Source organism: Gallus gallus, chromosome 1 (assembly GCF_016699485.2).
Source record: "Gallus gallus isolate bGalGal1 chromosome 1, bGalGal1.mat.broiler.GRCg7b, whole genome shotgun sequence".
Lineage (NCBI taxonomy): Eukaryota > Metazoa > Chordata > Aves > Galliformes > Phasianidae > Gallus > Gallus gallus.
The window spans coordinates 193,663,579-193,683,298 of NC_052532.1; the positions used below are offsets into that span (position 1 = coordinate 193,663,579).

The 19,720-nt window shown below is 45.6% G+C and overlaps 1 long non-coding RNA gene across 2 annotated transcripts; it reads left to right on the forward strand.

Moving 5' to 3' along the window:
• Nucleotides 1-4,090: 4,090 nt before the first annotated feature.
• LOC101749745 lies at nucleotides 4,091-13,727 on the forward strand. 2 transcript variants are annotated; one of them, XR_005839807.1, is made up of 5 exons: nucleotides 4,091-9,475; nucleotides 9,951-10,002; nucleotides 10,942-11,035; nucleotides 12,232-12,362; nucleotides 12,666-13,727. It is a non-coding gene; the product is annotated as an uncharacterized LOC101749745 (long non-coding RNA). The 2 variants fall into 2 exon arrangements; XR_001464941.3 differs by lacking the exon at nucleotides 4,091-9,475 and having other exon boundaries at nucleotides 9,484-10,002.
• Nucleotides 13,728-19,720: the final 5,993 nt, after the last annotated feature.

The window sequence follows — 19,720 nt, forward strand, 5'->3', positions numbered from 1 at the left end:
CATTTGAATGCTGGTTGGACTGTGCTTAGCTGTGAGCTGCAGCTTGTTCCCGTGTTTACACACAGCAAATATGGACAGACACATGCTAGACATATTCACGGAGCTGATTTGTTTCCCCTGACCAAGACATGAGAAAAGTCCCAGCTCCCCAAGCCAAGAAGCAAGTTAATTGGTATAGAGAAGCTGTGGGAGATGGAATACAGACTTGACGTGGAGAGATGAATGTACACCAAGTTTTGTGCCCATATATACAAAACAATGTATCCCCTACACTGAAATATAGGGCTTTAGTTAGGGTTGTACAGTTGAACAACTGTAACTTTTAGCATCCCCATGCCCTGCAGTAATGAAATGCACAGTTTAACCTGGCGACTCAGAGAAAACTGGTTTTGAGGACCTTGATAAGAAACGAATGCTCCACCTGGCATGGGTAGGGGCAGGCAAGTGTAGTGCAGAAGTCACAGAGCTCCTTGAGGTGGGGTCTCAGACTACACTGTAGTACCTCAAATAAAAGTGTCAGCACATGATGAGTCCCTTCTCCTTCTTTGGCTGTGTTCAGGATGGCACCTTGTCTGTGGATGCACCTCAGGAATATTTCCATTTGGCAAGCATGAGAGAACCTCCTTTGTTGCTATCACTGTCTTGAAGTAGGTCTTCAGTCTTGGTTCAATGACTGCATCTGGAGGTAATACTTAGGTTTTGCCCATAGGATGGATGATGGGATGTGGTGGGCTCTTCACATTCAGCTTGCCCCTCTCTTCAACTGTGGGGACAGCCAATGTAATGCCCACTGAAGGTGACTGCAGGACGTGCAATATTCTTGCTGCTCCTGTGTGTTGTGGTGCTGGTATATGCATCAACATATTGCATGAAGAAAATAGAACTCAGATTTTGCTGAGGACTGTAAGTGTCTGATGGAGATGGACATAGGCCGCCTTTGATCCCTGACTGTATCCCACTCACAAGCTGTGAGCTGCTTTAGGATGGGACACATAAACTGAGCGGGCCTGAAACAATTCTTCTCTCTTATGAGGCACATCAAAATTAGTTCGGGCTCAGCTTCACATTTGTACTCAATTAGATGAATGGAGACACAGGTCTGCAGTGCCACATTTGCATCAGAATGCTCCTTGATCCCAAGCTGAACTGGAGCCAAGGGCAGTGGAAGTCATCCGGGACATGATCCATAAAGGTCAAGGTACAGGTTTGTTGGCTTTTGGCTCCACATCTCATGTGCTGTTTACTCTTCTTCTGGTTCACATGGGTGCAACTCAGGAGCAATAAGTTCACGCGAGACTCCACACAAATAAATGCAATAGGCTGTCTGCAAGGAGCTGCCCTTGCTCTTCTCCAGCTCCAGCATGAGGCCCAAGTCATCAGCCAAGGCAGATCAATGCAACTCCATGGCATGGGAGACACTGAGAGCTATAAAGCATCTGTGGTCTAGGCTCGAGTTTCTCAGCAGAGAGGGCTGAAAAGGACTTATAAGAATTTCAATCCATTTATCTTGATGAGGCAGGATTGTTCCTTACAGTATATTTTCTCTTTCTCTGCCTTGCCTTCTTTTAAAAACAATGAGACATTCCCCAAGGTGCTTTTGGGGAAATTTTTTTCAGCTTCTGAAACAGATGAACGCAGCAGTGTCAGTGGCTGGGAAACCCATCAGGTGGTGTGGAAAGAAACATGAAGTCTGATCCCATCCAAACCCATCAGAAATACCAAGCCTTCCTTGTTGAGATAGGCTAGGATAGATATTGGGAACAATCTCTTAATGTGCAATGTGCAATGTGCTGGTGAGGCTACCAGCTGATGTCTGTGCAAGATGCTTCCTCAAGTGATGAAATGGCTTTGCTGTGCTCTGCAGGAGACAGCATCCCACGAGTGATTGGGACATTTTAGGGAGCAGTGCTTTATCATAGGAGCAAATCGCATTCTCTCCCTGCTGCTGGGTTGATTTTCACCCAGTGTTTTGGGTATAGTCCAGCTGTCCCACATCTCCTGCCTGTTTCCTCCTGTTATATGGCTTGGTGTCGAGTGCCTTAGGGTCAAGGAGGCTACAGGAAAGACAGATTTCATTATTTTTTAGCATTAACAAGATCAGTGTGGGCACTACTACTGCTAACCCCAGATAAAGAAGTGACCACGAAAAGTCCTTGTAATCAATGGAGAAAGAAACCTTTCTTCTCTGCATAAAAATCTATGCCACAGATCTATGGCATTCTTGTAAAAATCTGTGCCAAGCTCTGTTTGCTTTGGGGTGATGGGGATTTCAGCCCTCACTCTTTATTGTTTGTGCTGTTTGCACCCAGGCAACTGGATACAGCTCTCATTTGGGCAGAGAATGGGGAACGTGTGGTGTTCACATTGATAGAAAAAGCACTGGGCCAGAAAAGGTTTGAGGAATACGGGGAAAAAAAGGCAAATGGAATTGCCGTAGGAGGTCTGTAAGCTGAAGTATGATGAGGGGAAAAAAAGGCTATCCAGAGGGTTATAACAAACCAAGAGGTTTATGGGAAAACAAGAAGGATATGGAAAGACCATGGGTTTTGCTCCATCATATCCATCAATAGCTGATTTTGCCCTCCCGCAGCCTCCTTGCCTGCAACAGCCCACGTTCCTTTCTCATGCTCAAATGCCACTTTGTTCATCAGTCAAAGGAAACTTTCTTGTGACCCTGTTGTATGTTGCCCAGCAAATCTGGAGGGCAGAATGGAATATGAAGCAAAGAAAACATGACAGCAGGAAATGGAGGAGGAAAAGATCTACCCGCCTTGAAATGGGCTGATGGACAAGTCTGAGAGTGACTTTTCAAAGGGCCACATGAGATGACAGCTTGCATTGGGGCTGCTTTTCAAACACTGCAAGAGAAGGTTCCAAAACTGTCAGAGGGTAAGTATTGCATTTGTGCTGAAATTAGAAGCCTTGGGGTTGTGCTGAGATGGGAAATCATGGCACAACTCTTGCTGAAATACCCTATTTTGTTGTTTTGGTTTTGTTTTTTTTTCAGACCAAGTAGTTGAATCATTTGGAGAGGCAGATGCTTTTTTGGATACTTGTCAGCTCTTGAAAGGCTTCTTATGGTTCTCTGCAGCCCAGCTTTCTTTCAAAGCCTTGCATGGAAAAGTTATAACGGAAGGCAACATTTCAGATCAGTGAATTTCTGCTGCTCATGTGCATATATAACTTTGTGTATCCTCTAACAGTGTGGATAGACACTGCTTTTTTTTTGTTACTTTGGAACCGGTTTGTGCTGAAATTGTCTGAATGTGTCTGAAATGATTTTTGGGTGCCAGAATATCTTGAGTTAAAAGCCCTCCCTGCGGGAACGACAAGTGGCTGTGCTGGTGATTGACTGCGTAGCACATGGGGATGCTTATTTCTAGCCTGGAGTCCTCACTGCATCAGCTAAATGCTGTCCCATTGACGTGATTCAACATTTTGGCTCCCAACAGCCACAGCAGGACCCTGGTGAAATCCAAAACTGGGTAATGAGAGTGCTGTTAGTCACAAAATATGACTCCTGCAGACCCAGCTGAGCCTGGGCCATTGCAGGAAGCACCGTGACCACACTGCACAGGAGCAGCTGGTGCTTTATGAGCACTGGTGTGCAAGGTACATGTCACCGCTGTGGGGCACAATCCCCTGCCCCATGCAGGTGTGTGTTAGGTCCCAGCTCAGCATCCCACTGGCAGGACACAAAACTCTGGCTGTGATTATAATGGTCCAGCACTGTACCGTGATAAAGGTACAGTTGTAATTAGGTCTCCTGCTCAGTTCCTGATTTGTGCAAGAATTTGGAAAGGGTATTTTTGCCATCCCTTTTTATGTTCTCCAGCTCAGCTCCTCTTCAGTGCTCTGGTCCCATAAGTTCTCTGCCCCATTCCCTCCATATATATCTTTACTTACGTCTCCAAGAGCCCAAGGAGACATCACCACCCAGGTGAGCCCATGATGTGTCCCTGGGGCATTCCTGGCACCTTCTGATGGTAAAAATTTTCCTTCATTCCCTTTGTTTCCAGCTGAGAGATTGACTTGATTTCAGGACATGGTTTTAATGTGGTGCATGAAGTAGCTGGAGGTCAGTGTTTGTAGCTTGCATGTTTTAGCAATTTTATTCAGTGATCAAAGCACAAGGAACCAGGCATGCTGGGATTTATATGCAGTGTGTTCGTTGCTGGGTTCTCCAAACTATACCATATACACACTCAGCTTTATCATGCCTCTAGTAGCTTTGAGCATGTGTCCTTGCCTTCCCTTGCCTTCCTTTGCCTTCCTTTGCCTTGCCTTGCCTTGCCTTGCCTTGCCCTTCCTTTTTTCCTTTTTCCTTTTTCCCTTTTCCTTTTCCTTTTTCCTCCCCTTCCCTCCTTCTTCTCCCCCTCTTCCCCTTCCCCTGACTTTGCCTTCCCCTCCCTTCCCACTCTGAAGCTGACCAGGCCAGGGAGGTGTCTTTTATTGGGTAGAACACATCACCTCTCTGTTGAAGACATTTATAAGCAAGGGTAGTTAAAGAGCAAACCTAGAGGACTAGACAGAAATGCTCTGCTTAACCTCAATCCTGGGTGCAAGTATTGTTTTGGATAGAGGCAGCCCAACTGGGCACCCCTCATTTGTCCTAGCACAAGAAAATAGAGCCTGGGCTGGGAATCCTCCAGCTCCATCATGAGTGAAATTAAGCTAAATTAGTTCATGACAAAGCCTTGAGGTATGGATAGTCTGTGCTGGGACAGGAGAGGAGGTGTGTCAGGTGCCATCCATCCATATGTTTTGTGTGTGTTCCTTACAGCTCCTTCAGCTTCATAAAATTTGATGCTCTGGGTGGGTGTTGTGTTGGGAGGAGAGATTTCTGGCTTATATGGCTCTTCAAGTGGAAGAGGATGACTTCTCAAATGCTTCAAGACATGAGGTTTGATTTTGTGCCTGAGGTAGAATGGAAAGGGCAGGAGAATGTGGATCCTCAGCCTTCCCAAACACTCCATCCATTTCTTTCTTTCTTATGGGAAAGCGTGGATCAGCTCTGAATTAGGAGGATCAAAGGGTGTTGGGGCCAGTTTTAAAATTAGAGCTGGAAGGAGCTCTTATCTTCAGCTGGGCTTTATCAGACGGGTAGGCAGGCCTTATCCCATCCCGTAAGCCCCTCTTCTGGAGGCCCTTGAACGCCAGTGACAACAAAACTATGCCGTGTTGAAATCGTCGCCTGAGGAAACGTGAAATATCACACGAGGAGGGATGGGTGGAAGACGTGGCAGTGCGTTCACCCCCCATCCTCAGCTGTGGTCATATTTCAACAGCAGAAAACTGCTGCAAGATTGGAGTGACTTGCTTTGCTGTAGCTGTTTTGGGGAAAACAAAGCATCTTCCCACTCCAGCTGCCTTGCTGTCTGCAGTGCGTGTAGGGATTATCTTGCTGGTTGCCCCCTTCAAAGAGCTCATTAATATCACCAGGGATATATATATATTTTTGCTATAATAATGCTGGTGTTGTTCCAAGCCCTGTTGTATATGATTCTTCATGTTCTACTCCAGATCAGGTGCTGGAAGTGTTTGATGTGGTGCTAGCCACAAACCAAAATGTTTTCTGCAGAGGGAGGCCTGGAAGGGATAAATCCTACCCTGAGATGAGGGTTTTGCATGGAAACCTCAGACACAAATGGCCTGGAAAAAGAAGCATTTAAGTCTTATGCTTAGCCCTGAGGCCACAAATCCTGAAAGCAAGCAACTCTTCCCCCATACCCAGGATCACAATATGGGTTAGATTGGAAGGGACCTCTGGGTCCGTCTGGCCCAACCCTGCTAGAAGAGAAGGGACAGCCAGAGTAGGGTGCCCGGCTTCATGTCCTGGTGGCCTTTGGAGATCTCCAAGGAGGAGATTCCAGAATGTCTCTGGGCAACTGTTCTGTTGCTCAGTACTCCACCCCTCTTTTCCTGGGGTACCTCTAGTTTTGCACCATGCACCTTTGCAGTAACAGCAAAGGGACAAGAGGGCTGTGACTCCTATCTCAGGAGCATGATGAGGACCACAGCCCTTCCTGCTTATAGCAAGGCTATCTTCTGCCCTTTCCTGCTTGAGTCACAGGAGGCTGGTCTTCGGAGATGGTCCTGATGTTCTTCCAGGATTTATCCTAGCTGAGGTAACACATATACCCTCCAGGTATTCTCTAGCTTGAAGCTGGTTATTGAATGTGAAAATCAACCAGTTGATGAGCTTGGCTGAGCTCTTGGAGCTTAACTATCTCTTACAAGCTTTCTCCTCTTTCAGATAGGTCAGCAGTCCATCCTCAGACAACTTCTCAGAGCTGGTAGACTTGATGATGGGAAGGTTTCCTCCCCTCTCCACTGAAACATGGGTTATGAAGCAGTTGTTTGCTTACAGAGCAGCTCTTGGATTCAGTAACTTGAACTAAAGTGCTTTCTACAGGCTTTTTGCATTCACACTCCCTCAGCTTCTATATTTCTAATGAGCTCTTGACATTTTTACTCTTTCCCTCTCTGCTGCTGGGATGAGTCTGTGATCCGCAGCCCACACACTCTGCATCTAATGGGACCAATTTCCAGGTGTCCCACAGATAAAGCAGTGTAAGAGCAGTAGGATACACATCCATAGACCTCCCCCCCCACCCCCCCAGCCCAGAGCCTTCAACACACGTATCTTGTAAAGCATGTTGTACATTTCTAGGGCTTCATAAACAGCAGCCGTTGGCTGCCAGAGAAGCTGAGCCGAGTGATCTCTCTCCCCTCCTGCTGCCTTCCCCTTCCATGTTGTGATCTGATTGATAAACCAGCAATATACAAGGATAAGCATTTACTCTGCAATTTCTCTTAATCACCTTGGGTAAAGGGTGGTGTTGGCTTGGTTCCTTTTTTTTTTTTTTTCCCTGAAGAAGATGTTATTCTGTTTACTCTGCTCTACTTCTCCCCCACTGTTTACAGCATGGCTTTTGCCAAGAAGACTCAGAAATGCTTCTTCCAGGCTTCATGAGTAATTGTCTTATCAAAACCCCAAGGAGAAGAGGGAGAAAGGAGAGGGAACTATCCCACTCTGGCTACTGTAAACAGCTCCATCGGCACCCATCATTCAAGGGCCTACAGTGGTCTCATCCAGCATTTAAAGACCTAATGTGGGCTTCTCAAGCACCCACTGCAGTCAGCAGATTCCTCCAGTAGCTGAAACTTTTAGGAGGAAGTTTTTCACCCAGAGGGTGGTGACGCACTGGAACAGGTTGCCCAAGTAGGTTGTGGATGCCCCATCCCTGGAGGCATTCAAGGCCAGGCTGGATGTGGCTCTGGGCAGCCTGGTCTGGTGGTTGGCAACCCCACACATAGCAGGGGGTTGGAACTGGAGGGTCATTGTAGTCCTTTTCAACCCAGGTCATTCCATGATTCTATGATTCTATGAAAGCATGGTCTCAGTGTTGCAGATACACACCTTTGTCAGCAGACAGTATTCTGGGACATTCTGCCAACCATGGGCCAAATAGCTCCATCTGTGGTCCTGCCAGATCTCGAGAGCCTTCCACCTCCACCTCTGGAGGATAGACAAGGATGTTCATGGATCCAGGATGAAAGGAGAGGTCAGCCCCTTCACAGAGGCTTTTGGGGTCTTCTATTGGAAGAAACACCAGCAAATACCTAGGAAGACAAAATGCCAGGCTTTTCTAAATATATTCAAAATGATGAGACCTAAACTGAGGTTCAGTGGCAGCAGGGAGAGAAGGATTTTCCTGTGCTCAGAGATGCAATGGGAAGATGCCTTGCTTGATCCATCCACAGACTGGGAAGGGTACTCTGCGCCCACCACCTGTTTTATCTGAATATCTCTATTAGCTCTGATGCCAGCTGCAATGTTTATGTGGCAGGGATGGATGCCTGTAGTCTGAATTACTCCAGCAGTGGGAAGCCACTTGGCACCACGAGCACATACTTGCAGCAAAAAGGGCATCACAGAGAGAGGAGCGAGCCCCACACAATTTGAATGCCAGTCCCTTGCAGAGGAGATGACTCTTTGTTTTCCTCCTAGAGTCTGTATGAAAGATCCCCTTGAGCACCCAGGAGGAGTCCGGCCCACCCCACTCAATAGGAGCTGTAAGATGGGAGGTCTTCGTGGGAGCCTGTTTACAGAGGGGCACAACATTGGCATCTCCTTCAAACAGATTCCACTCACTCCAGCCTCCTTTTTAATGCCCACTTTGAGCTGTAAAGAAGTTAAAAACCTTTGTCACTCTTTCTGGAAGGGCACACTGAGAGGAGTGGGCTTCCAGCTCCCCTCCAAGAATGAAGGGACCCACAGACAGTAGGGGTTTGTTTTGTTTCAAGGTTGTGTGCCTGGATCAAACCCAAGCGAGACAAAGACAAATATGCAGAGTGCACCAGGACAGAAATGAAAGCAGCAGTGGGTCATGGCTTTCCCCACTCTGGCTGATGTAAAGCATCCCTCAGATTAGTTTGCAAGGAGCACCGCAGTCCATGAAACAAACTCCAGCCTGCGTATTTGTTGACACTGGCTGTCTTAAGCTATCTCATTCACACATTGCCAGCTAGTTTGGACAAATGACTACATGAATTTTCAAAAGAACAAAATATCTGCAGTCCTTGAGCTTTCTAACCAGAGTTTTTAAAATCACAAGAGTGACAGTGAGGGTTAGGTCCACTTGTGCACGTCTCTTGAGAAGGAGAGGAGAGGGACAGGGTGTCAGGGGTAACAGGGTGAACAAGGAAGGGAAGTAGGTTGTTGTCCAGCACCTGAAATAGGCCGTTCTTTTTGCTTTGCTTTCAATATCCTATTAACTTTTCAGCTGGGAGGGGTGTGAGAAAGGCACTGCACAAGGCAGGAATCCTTCTAATATCACCAAGTCTTGCTCCCTTTCACTCTCTGCTGGAAGAAATCGCCTCAATGTGATGCAGGTGAAACCTGGACTTAGAACCTGATGATGATTTTGTGGTGTCCTATACAAGTCCTGAAGAATCAGATTTCATATGTAGAAATCTGCATGGGCTGTAAATGGAAATTTGCTGAAAAAGTTAGCCAGAAGGGGAAGGCTACCTGCAAAGCTGATAAATATACCACCTGAAAGGGTGTAAATTGTCCCTCCAAGGCATAACTCTGTAGAAAGCTCGTAACACTTTTAAATGCATGTACCAGTTGTCTTTTCCTAAATGTATACTGTTTAATCATAGAATCACAGAACACCTTGGGTTGGAAGCTCATCCAGTTTCAACCTCTGCCATGGACAGGGTCACCTCCCATAGATCAGGTGGCCAAACCTCCATCTAGGCTGGACTTGGGCACTACCAGGGATGGAGCACCCACAGCTTCTCTGGGCAACCTGTGCCTTGGCTTCACCACCCTCATAGTGAAGAATTCCTTCCTAATATCTAATTAAATCTACCTTTTTTTTTTTTTTCAGTTTAAGGTCATTACCTCTTGTCCCGTGACTACACTCCCTGATAAAGAGTCCTTCAGCTTCCTCAGCCTTTTTTGGTAAGAGAGATGCTCCAGATCTCTGAGCATCACCATAGCCTCCTCTGGACACACTCCAACCTTTCTGTGTCATAAAATCTTCAAGTTAGAGAATGGCTTGGGCTGGAAGTGACCTTAAAGATATTCTAGATCCACTCACCCCTGCTGTGGGAAGGGTTGCTACCCACTATCTCAGGTTGTCCAGACCTCATTCAACCTGGCCTTGAGCACATCTGGGGATGGGGCAAAATATATCCTTGTACTGAGGCCCAGAGCTGAACATAGCACCTCAGGAGTGTCTGAGAATGGAGCAGAGGGGACAGTCTTCCCCCTGACCTGGTCTTGGGGTGGACAATCAACTTCATTTCTGATGATGAGACTTCCCCAGATTTTATCCTATTCCTTAGTGCTTAATGCTCAGTGTGACTTGCGTGTGAAGAGAGGAGAAGGAGAGAAACTGCAGAAAAAAAGGGTTGATTGCTTTTCTGTGTTTCAGAGCAGTATAGAACATGGGCAACCAGAGGCTGTCTCATATTCGGGACCACCAGGTATGATGACCACACTGATGGGATATTTCTGGGGCAAAGACAACCTACCCAACTGGAAACACACGTATATCGAGAGTGGCTGCTCTTGTCAAAAACTACAGTGGACTGATTTCACTTTCCAGTGGTGGATGGAGCATCTCAAACCTTAGACAGAATCCCATCCCCTCATCCTCCCTGCACAAAACCCCATCTCCCCATGGGAAGCATGCAGGACAGATTTCTGCTCTTTGCTGATGTCTTTGTCCGGGCAGCTCCTCATAGCAGCCTGCAGCTTCCTCATGGCAGCCTATAAGCGATAGCCTGAGCCCTTTCATTTCTTGTTAGCAAGCCATATTAGTCCCTAAAACAACTCCCCTCCACTTGCTCACCTTGAACTACAAGAACTCATTTCTCGTTCATCCACACAGCATCATAAACAGAGCCGCAGTGGCATGAGGGGACAGCAGCATGGGGGAAAATGGCTCTCTTTAATGAGATGCATCCCTGTCTTGCCACCCCTCCATGTGCCCCACTGCCTCCCTCACCCTCTGCTAGGTCTGGATCAGAAGCAGAGCACGTCTCTCCATTCCTTTCCAAGAGACGGACCCCTGCAGAGGCGAGGAGATTAACACCGCTGGGCTGTGCCAAACGGCAGGCTGATTCCTCAATGTGGGTCATGTCCCATGGGACCGGAGCCAAAAGCAAACCAGTCTGTCATTGCAGAGTATTTATAGGAGGGCTGAACCTACCCCGCAGCCCCTGCACGGCTTCCCCACCCTTCTCATCCGCTTGCTGAATGCTTAAATTTGAAACAGTTGTTGCATGTTGTTTTATGGCTGCTGGGGTATGGCTGGCTGTCTCCCTTATCGGTGTAAAACGGGGAGCTGTCAAGTGGGAGGGAACGCATGAGTGGTTTGGTTGAAGTTTTTCATTTCTTCTGTGCTTCTGATTCCCCCCAAGCTGGCTTGGTTTGCAAGTGGAGACACCAGGAATGGGTTGTAGTGGGATGCTCTCGGCGTTGATCCAGGGAGGACTTTCTGGTCCGATGAGCCTGGTAAGCAATGACATCATTCCCATTAACGTCGGCTCTGTGGAGCTGCAATTCATCAGGCACCTCACTGGAAAAGTTTTGGGGTCCTTTACGAAATGAAGCCGAAGGAAATGCCTGAGCTGTAACCGTAAACAATATAAATTACTGCGAGCCTTTATCACCTACATCTAATGCAAATGCTGACTGTCTCCAAGGCAATAAAACATCACCCCCAGAGGAAATAATAGCAGTTACCTTATATTATCTACAGCCAATGTTTCTGTTAAAGCTTAATATTTAAGGTACTACATAAAATTGGCATGCATTTTTTAAACCAGAATTTTAGCACCTATTGAAAATAGCTCTAAGCACAAACCAGTCAATCCTCTGTACTACAAAAATGTCTTAACTGAATGGAAAATGTGGAGAATTATGTTCATACCTCTGATAATGTCCACAGAGGCACTGATTATTGTTGGCATACGAGTTGGAAGCTGGGGGCTCAGTGCTCACATCTTGAAATATCAAAACACAGTCCTGGGCTCAGCAGGTGTAGGTGGATGTATATGCACCTATGTTTAATGTAAGGAAGGTACTAATGGAGTGAATGAACGATGATGTGCAGATATAGATCTGAGGTGAAGAAGCAATGGAAGTTCCAACAAGGGGATGATCTCCAGACATGCATATGTGTTCACACCTATATGCTGTTGGTAAGAAATTGGAGATAACCCTTATTTCCCACATCCTGTTAGGGAAGCCTGAAATGACTCTTCATAAGCAGATCTGTGAAGTTCAGGAGAAAAATGGACTTTCCCCTGCATCACAAGCTTGGATGCAAGGTCAGAGCCATGACTGCAATGGAGACCTGGCTCCAAAGTGAACCTGACTCAGGAAAAGAAGTAAATGCAACTGATTTGGAGTCCTTGAGTCAGGTTTAATTTAGTGTGCAATTCTCCTGAAAACAGCCAATAACTCACAGCTCTTCTGCTTGTAACAGATGTTGGGATCTCTTTATCAGTAGTGCCACCAGCATCAAATATCTTTTATCTGAGCGCACCTAAACCACTGGTTGTGTGCCATGGCTCACAGTCTTCTGTCATTCATGGCCAAGGAAAGGGAAAAACAAATGAGATCAGGGATGCTCTGAAAACAAAGTCTGACAGCTGTCACTCTACATTCCTTTTTTTTTTTTTAATTGATTTTACTTTTTTTTACAGGACATTGAAGTCCTCTGACAGAGAGCCAGAGATACTTCAGGAGAAGAGAGGGCTTATCTGGAGAAGAGGAGGCTCAGGGGAGACCTTATCACTCTCTACACTACAGCTACCTGAAAGAAGGTTGTGGTGAGGTGAGGGTCAGCCTCTTCTCCCATGGAACTAGCGATAGGATGAGGGGAAATGGCCTCCAGTTGCACCAGGGGAGGTTCAGTTTGGGAGTTAGGAAACATTTCTTCTCCAAAAGAGTGGTCAGGCACTGGAATGGGCTGCCCAAGGAGGTGGTTGAGTCACCGTCCCTGAAGGTGTTCAAGAAACATCTAGATGTTGTACTGAGAGACATGGTTTAGTGGGGAAATAATGGCGGTATGTTGAACTCGATGGTCTTGGAGGTCTTTTCCAACTTTGGTGATTCTATGATTCAACTTTGCTCTGAGGTGCTCTGTCAGCAGAGCCTTCCTGCCTGTCCTCCAATGAGTTTGGAGAGAGAGAAGTATTTACACACTTCTGGAGAAGAAAACTGGAGAGAGAAGTCCGATGGGGATAGTGAGGTGGAGACAGACCGAAGAAGTTTTGAGCACAGTCAGGTTTGGCTTTAGAAGGCAAAAGACCCCAGTTCAACATTCTCCATTCTGCATCCAAAGAGGAAAGGAAAACCATCTTCATGTGCAGGAGAACATGAACGCCACATCACTGGATTGGAATAAATACCAACATAAACTCTGTGGTGATCTCAAACCTCACATGGTCCCTTTTCTCTCTTATTCCACCAACTCACCATAAATGCTGTGTTTTATTAAGGTCGTAGCTTCACCTGGGGAGGAAGTATCTAGGGTTTGAAACCCACTAAGAGATGTAGAGGATCAGTGTTGGTGAGTTTATCCCTGTCTGCAGAGAGGATGAAATGTCTAAACTGAGACAGGTAAGAACTGGAATCTGATGGAAGACAGGGAAGAGAGGAGAACAAGAAAACTGGAAAAAGGAGAGAACTTCTAACCTACAATCACACTGTCCGTGCTGGTTGAAATCCAGGTATAAACACACCCGTTTCCTTATGTTTTACTTTTCAGAACATGTCTTGAAGACAGAAACAGGGGTTAGAAGAGCAGATTTTACTCCTGTGATTAAGATGTGCACCATTTGACTTTGGGTTGTAAAGAAAAAGAAGAAAAAATAAAACAAGGGAAAAAAAAAAGAGTAATGCTTTACTAATTAAGGCACAATTGAAAGTGATTGGTGTGCACTGGCAAGCTGCTCCTCTCAGAAAGAGCTGGACTGACATCTCTACAATCACTCAGTGAGTAAGCACTGCGAAAACACTGTTTGGCCTGGAAGGAGCTAATAAGTGCATAGATAAAATCTTATTTTGAAAGCAACAACAAAGGGCATGTGATTTATATCTTAGTTGGTGACTTCATATGTTTTGCAGAGTTTCTCCAAAATATATCGGAATTCATAATTCATTTTTATAACGCATTACATTAAAATAATAAATGTCAGGAAGTTTTTCAAGAGACTGAAAATTCTGTAAGCAGTGCTGAGTGATCAAAGGAGGATTTTGACAGGGAGAGACTCCCGTTGACTTGGGGCTTTGGATCAGACCTGACGCTGGCAACAAAATGGACAACAGTTAATAAAAGTGTGCCTGTTAGAACTTGGATAAGTTGGAGCAGCTAATTGCAGCATCTCAACACAAGTTGGGGGAAGATGCATGCTGGCTGGATCCTCACCGCTGCACGTGATGGGATGCTGTTGCTCGTCTACATGGCAACAACCACGGATGAGCCAAGACAAAGGAAGTGATAGAGGAGGTGGAGGAGAGAGCAGGGATTAGAGGGCTGGAGGAAAAACAACTTTCAGGGGGAGAAACCATTCCAAAACCTACATTTATGCAAGGAAAAGGACTGCTGAGTTAAAAGTAGTATATCATTTCTGGACTTTTTCATTTCCTACATGTTGGAGGAGTTATCTCTGTGTGTTTCCATTCTTTTTCTTAATGGAGGCATATATGACGTGTTTCTCACTCATTGTAGTATTTCATGTTTTCATGAGTGTTAACAAAAGCATGGGACAAAGCCAAAGAGGTAACTACCCACCATACCCTAGTGCAGCTGTTTCACGTTTATAAAACTCATGTATCACCATGCAGAATTGGTCAGTGTTTTGCCTGTCTGTACCTGCAGGGATGTATTTTGCTGCAAAATGCCATTCAGGTTTGTGGACCACAAAATGGAGATGGAGATCCCACAACTTCAGTTGTAGAGCAACCAGAACTCATTCTCTCCTCACACATCTAGAGCTCCACTCCCAGCCATCCTAGTGGCCTTGCTGGGCTTTTTTCTAACCATGCTGGTGGCCTTGCTGGGTGTTTTCCTAGCTCCTGGTACTAGGGAGCTCAAGTCCAGTGCCCAGATGTGATCTCAGGGTCTGAGTAGAGGGGAAGAATTATATCCCCTAGCTTGCTAGCTGCCCCTTTGCAAATTCACCTCTGGATGTGATCATCCTGTGCTGCAAGTGTGGAGACATAGTAGTGAGGACCTCATAGTCTACCAAGATGCCCCTGGTCTATCCAGATGGTCCCAGCTTGTGCTGCCACATGGGTTATTCCTCCTCATATACTGAACTCTACATTTCTCTGCGGTGAACTTCTTGAGATTCCTGCTAATCCTTCTCTCCACCTCATTTCTTCGAATAGCATTGCTCCTCTGCACTGCATCAATCACTCCTTGTTTGTGTGTCCTCTGCAGACTTGCTGAGAGGGCAGCCTGTTCACTGCCTAAGGGCTGCTTGAGCTGCCAGGTAGCTCCACAATGACATCCTTTGGAAATGTGCACCACCTCCGACTTGATCAGCTGGGCTGTACAACCTTAATGGTATAGAAGATTCCATGCAGTTTCAAGTCGTCATCCAACTTTTAGATGCAAGATCTAAAGGCCCATGTGGTACTTTAATATCTTGATGATTTACAGCTGGGATTGAGACTTTGTCCAAACTTTCACTCCATTTGTATAAACCTTTCATGCTGATTGAGAACTCTGCAAATGAAGTCTCTGACTTTTATTTACACTTTATGAAAATTGAGTTGTTCTCAAGTGACCCTACATCTCACCTCAGAGTGGTGAAAATTCACAGCCACGGAGCGTGGATTCATGCAGACTGAGGGCTCAGTTTGTAGATCTGAATCTACAGATATTCAAAGAGATTTTTCCCAGGGGAAAACAGTCAAATGTGGATGATAAAAGTGAGTGAGTAATGTACTGAGAGCATATCTTCTTACTGCATTTGCTCGGAGTGTCTGTTTATGATGAATGTAAAGCAGACCCAACAGCAGAGTTCAGTTAGGGGTGTGCGTTTATGTGCTGGGATTTTATGTCTAACATGGCCTGTTAGGCTTTTTGAAAAGGAAAAACATAAAACCTTGCCTGTTTTCTTAAAAAAATGCATTACTGTACTGCTCTTCGTGTTTTAAAGTACTGATAAAAAAAAAGAAAGAAAGAAAGAAAGAAGTTGTTTATATTATTTGTATTACCTTAAGCCCCAGGAAGAACAGACACAACTCCATTTGCAAGCAAATATAGCTTGTGTTGGATTGAATAGCCCAAGAAGGTGTCATTATTCGTTTCTCAGAATGCATCAGCTTAACGTCTTGCTGAGGTTCACATACAAACCCTACAGCAAAGCTGGACCTGCGAGCAGAACAGCTCCTGCCAAGAAAACAAAGACCGTATCAGCTGGATGGTAGGTGCCTGTGATGTGTGAGGGATAAGCAGAGAGCTGTGGAAAGATTTCTGAGAAGGAACCACATCAGTGTGCTGGGCCAGCGCTCCCTTGGTGCCTGAAACCTCCAGCTGCTGATGTTCTGGAGTGAGAAAATGGGCAGAGAGATTATTTTTGAATTTTTGAGGGCTGGTTTTGCATCTTGGCCCATCTTTTTCTGGAAACGGTTAGTAGTTGTAACTGACTCCCAGATGTGTGGCTAAAATAATTTGCTTTTATTAATATTCAGATATGAGAATCCAGAAATAAAGTGGGGAAAGATGTTAAGGGCAGACTATTGCAAGTTTTCTTGCCTTTTGCCTTGAAAATGCTTGTGCAGGCCCTAGCTGGAGGCAGGTTCCAGGATGTAGAATCACAGAGTCATTAAGATTGCAAAAGACATCTAAGATCACCAGCTGCAACTGCTGACCCATCCCCACCATGCTCACTAAACCAACCCCTCAGAACATCTCCATGGTTGAGCCCTTCCTGGGATGGCGACTCCACCACTTCCCTGAGCTGCCTGTTCCAATGCATTGCCATCAATGCCATTTTGAGTTGGGATGGTGCTTCTTAACTTTGCCTGGGCTCAAGCCTGCACTACTGGCCTGTGAACATCTCATCAGTTTTACTACTTCTCTCCACTGCCTTGCAAGAGTGGACAGTGCCATATATCCTTTTGACTTGGTCTAGAGGGAGGTGTCCCTGCCCATAGCAGGAAGGTTGGAACTAGATGGTCTTAAAGATCCCTTCCAAGCCAAACCATTCTATGATTCTGATTCTGTGACAGGAGACAGACAGGCTACAATCACACTACAGTGACCAACTCACTGTGATGATTTAGAGAAACTGGTAGAGCTCCTGAATTGCAGACTGATTTTATGTAAGCTCGCCAAAGTTTGCATTTCATGTCTCATGGAAGCACTCCAAAGAGTGCAGAATGGGAGCTCCAGGTGAGCTCGTGTGTCCTGGGCAGTGTGAAAGAGCAACGCTCTCCCTGGTGGACTGCACTACAGCACATGATCCCTTCCAGATGAGGCAAAATCTCCTTTGCAACATGACAGAAAGAGCCAGCACCACAGAGGGCATGGAGGAAGCTTCAGGGCATACAGATCTGAGATGGCAGAACCAAATATGTCTTTCAAGGTAGCACAAAAGCCAAAGGGGAGCCTTTCTCAGCTCAGACCCTCCATACATTCTCATCCAAACTGCTAAGCTTTGCTAGGGGAGGTTGCATTTCACCAGTGGATGGGGTGGTTTCTCTGTGTCATTTCACTTGCTGAAGACTCTTCTGACTTAGGTCTGTGAGCTGGTATTATTATTATTATTATTAATAATAATTTATCGCATAGTTCCCCTCTTATTTTGAACAAGGTCTTTGATCATCTCTTTCACCTTCTCATCCCTTGGAGCAATTTGCCATTTGTCAGGAAGAAATAGGAGATGAAGCTGCTCTTCCTCACATTGCAATTGTTGGGGAATTCCAGAGATGGATGGGAACAGGACAGGAACTGAAATAAATCTCCCCCATCCAAAGCTCTGAATCCCACTCTCTCCTTAATAATAAAGAGATTTACTTCAAGCCTTTCCCAATAAAACCAAGTGTGTGTGTGCATCATAGGTTGAAGGAACATATATTTGAAACCTGAAAGCAGAATGAGAAGTAAAACCTTGTAAATTTGCCTCAGATAACTTGTAATCTCATCCTCAGCTGTCTGACCTCACTAATTTATTATGTCTTGCACCAGTCACTTTTGGGATTGGGGATATATTTGTTTCCAAGCTAAGGCAAAAGGTTTTCACTGTGTTTGTGTGAAGAGAAGACCCCACGTAGAGCAGGTCCATGGTTATATATTAAAGACAATACCCAGGGTGTAATCTCAAGCTGAGAAAGTAGGCAAGTGTGGCCAGGGGAAGGATCCCTGATTTCCAATACCCTTTTGCTCAGCATGGCCAATGTCAGAGGTGAATTATGGGGACAGATGGTCCCTTTTATCTGTCCCAGTAAGGTCATTCCTGAATTTGTATTCTCATCTGTGCTTGTTGCAAATTATACCACATCCAGGATGCTTCACAGTTGTAAAGGTAGGATCTGGGAAGTGCACTGTAAAAAAATGCTCATTTTATAATTTGATTTCTCTTGGAGAAGCTTTAGATGATATAATAGCCAGAGACTCAGCTTCCAAATGGATAATTTGAACCGGATTAATTAAAGATGGAATCACAGAATCATAGAATATTATGAGTTGGACCCATAAGGATCGTCAAGTCCAACTCCTAATGAACTTTGTTAGAAAACTGTTGTTTTCAGGACTGTGCAGCAGCAGAATAGAAGTGAAGTGTAGCAGTACTGAGCATGCTCTGGACTTAATTTTCAACCTGATTTCCAAAGGAAACAACATTTACTGATCCCACAGTGTGTGGGTGTACTTATTACTACTGCGGAGCTTTGATAACTCTTGTCATTTTGTCGAGCAGAGCAAAAGAGGGCTCAGGTATGTGAAGTTTGTGCAAATTCTACAGCAACTGATAAAAGAGGGGTAATCCACCAGTTCCTACACAGGAAGAAAGACAATCATAGAATCACAGAATGGCCTGGGTTGAAAAGGACCAGAATAATCATCTGGTTTCAACCCCCTGCTATGTGCAGGGTCGCCAACCACCAGACCAGGCTGCCCAGAGCCACATCCAGCCTGGCCTTGAATGCCTCCAGGGATGGGGCATCCACAACGTCCTTGGACAACCTGTTCCAGTGAAACAGAAATTCACAAAAATTCAACTGACAAATTCAACTGTATCTCCAAACACCAGAGAATCCACATTTAAACCTATGTTGGATATGCCTTTGAAGGAAATACTTTCAAGCAGAGCTTGGGGCTTATGAGATGTGAAATAACTCAACACCAGCTTCCATGTGTGCTACAAATTGTGGAATGGCTTCTTTTACCAAGGCAGCAGCTTTTTTGCAGTATTTGCAGTAGCAGCTGTTGGAAATTGCACTGTCTGCCAGCATTTCTTTACCCACTGAGCCTCCCATTTGGAGAGGTTTGGGAGAACTTGGAGAGCCCCTTGCCACTGCCCGCTCTCTCCACCAATGGGTATGGATGCAGTTGTGGTGTTGAGAGCTTGGTTCCTCTTCCCTCTTGGGATCACTTGGATTTTGGTCTCATACCCAAGCATCCATTGCAGCAGCATCTATCTCATGCTCCAGTTTCTTATTTACACACATCATAATCACAGGAGTGAGCTGAAGATCAGATATACAGTGAACTCAGCAGGACTCTGTAGGTAGCATTTGGCCCATTCTTCTACTGAGACTTCTCTTTCCCCAAAAAACATCCTTCTGGGTGCTGTGATGAAGAGCCATCCTCCGTGGTGAGCCTGCAAGGGTTGGGCTCTTTACAGGAAGAGCCAGAGAGTGGATGAGCAAAAAGAATATCTCAGCATCACAGCCCTCGTGGCACTAACTGAGACCAGAAAGCCCTGGGAGAAAAAGGAACACAAGGGAAGAGGAAGGAGTCTGGCACCAGCAGTGGCTGCCTGCTCTCATTTTACTCTTGAGGAGTCCTCTAATAACATCAGTGGAGGCCATGCATACTTTACTGGGAGCTTCAAAGGTGTTTATGGGATGATTTGTGTGGAATGGTTATGCTGGAAGCAGTTTAGGAAAGGTATGCTGTTATTGAAGGTTTTTTTTTTTTCTTCCAGCTCCATTTGGACACTTCTTACCATTATA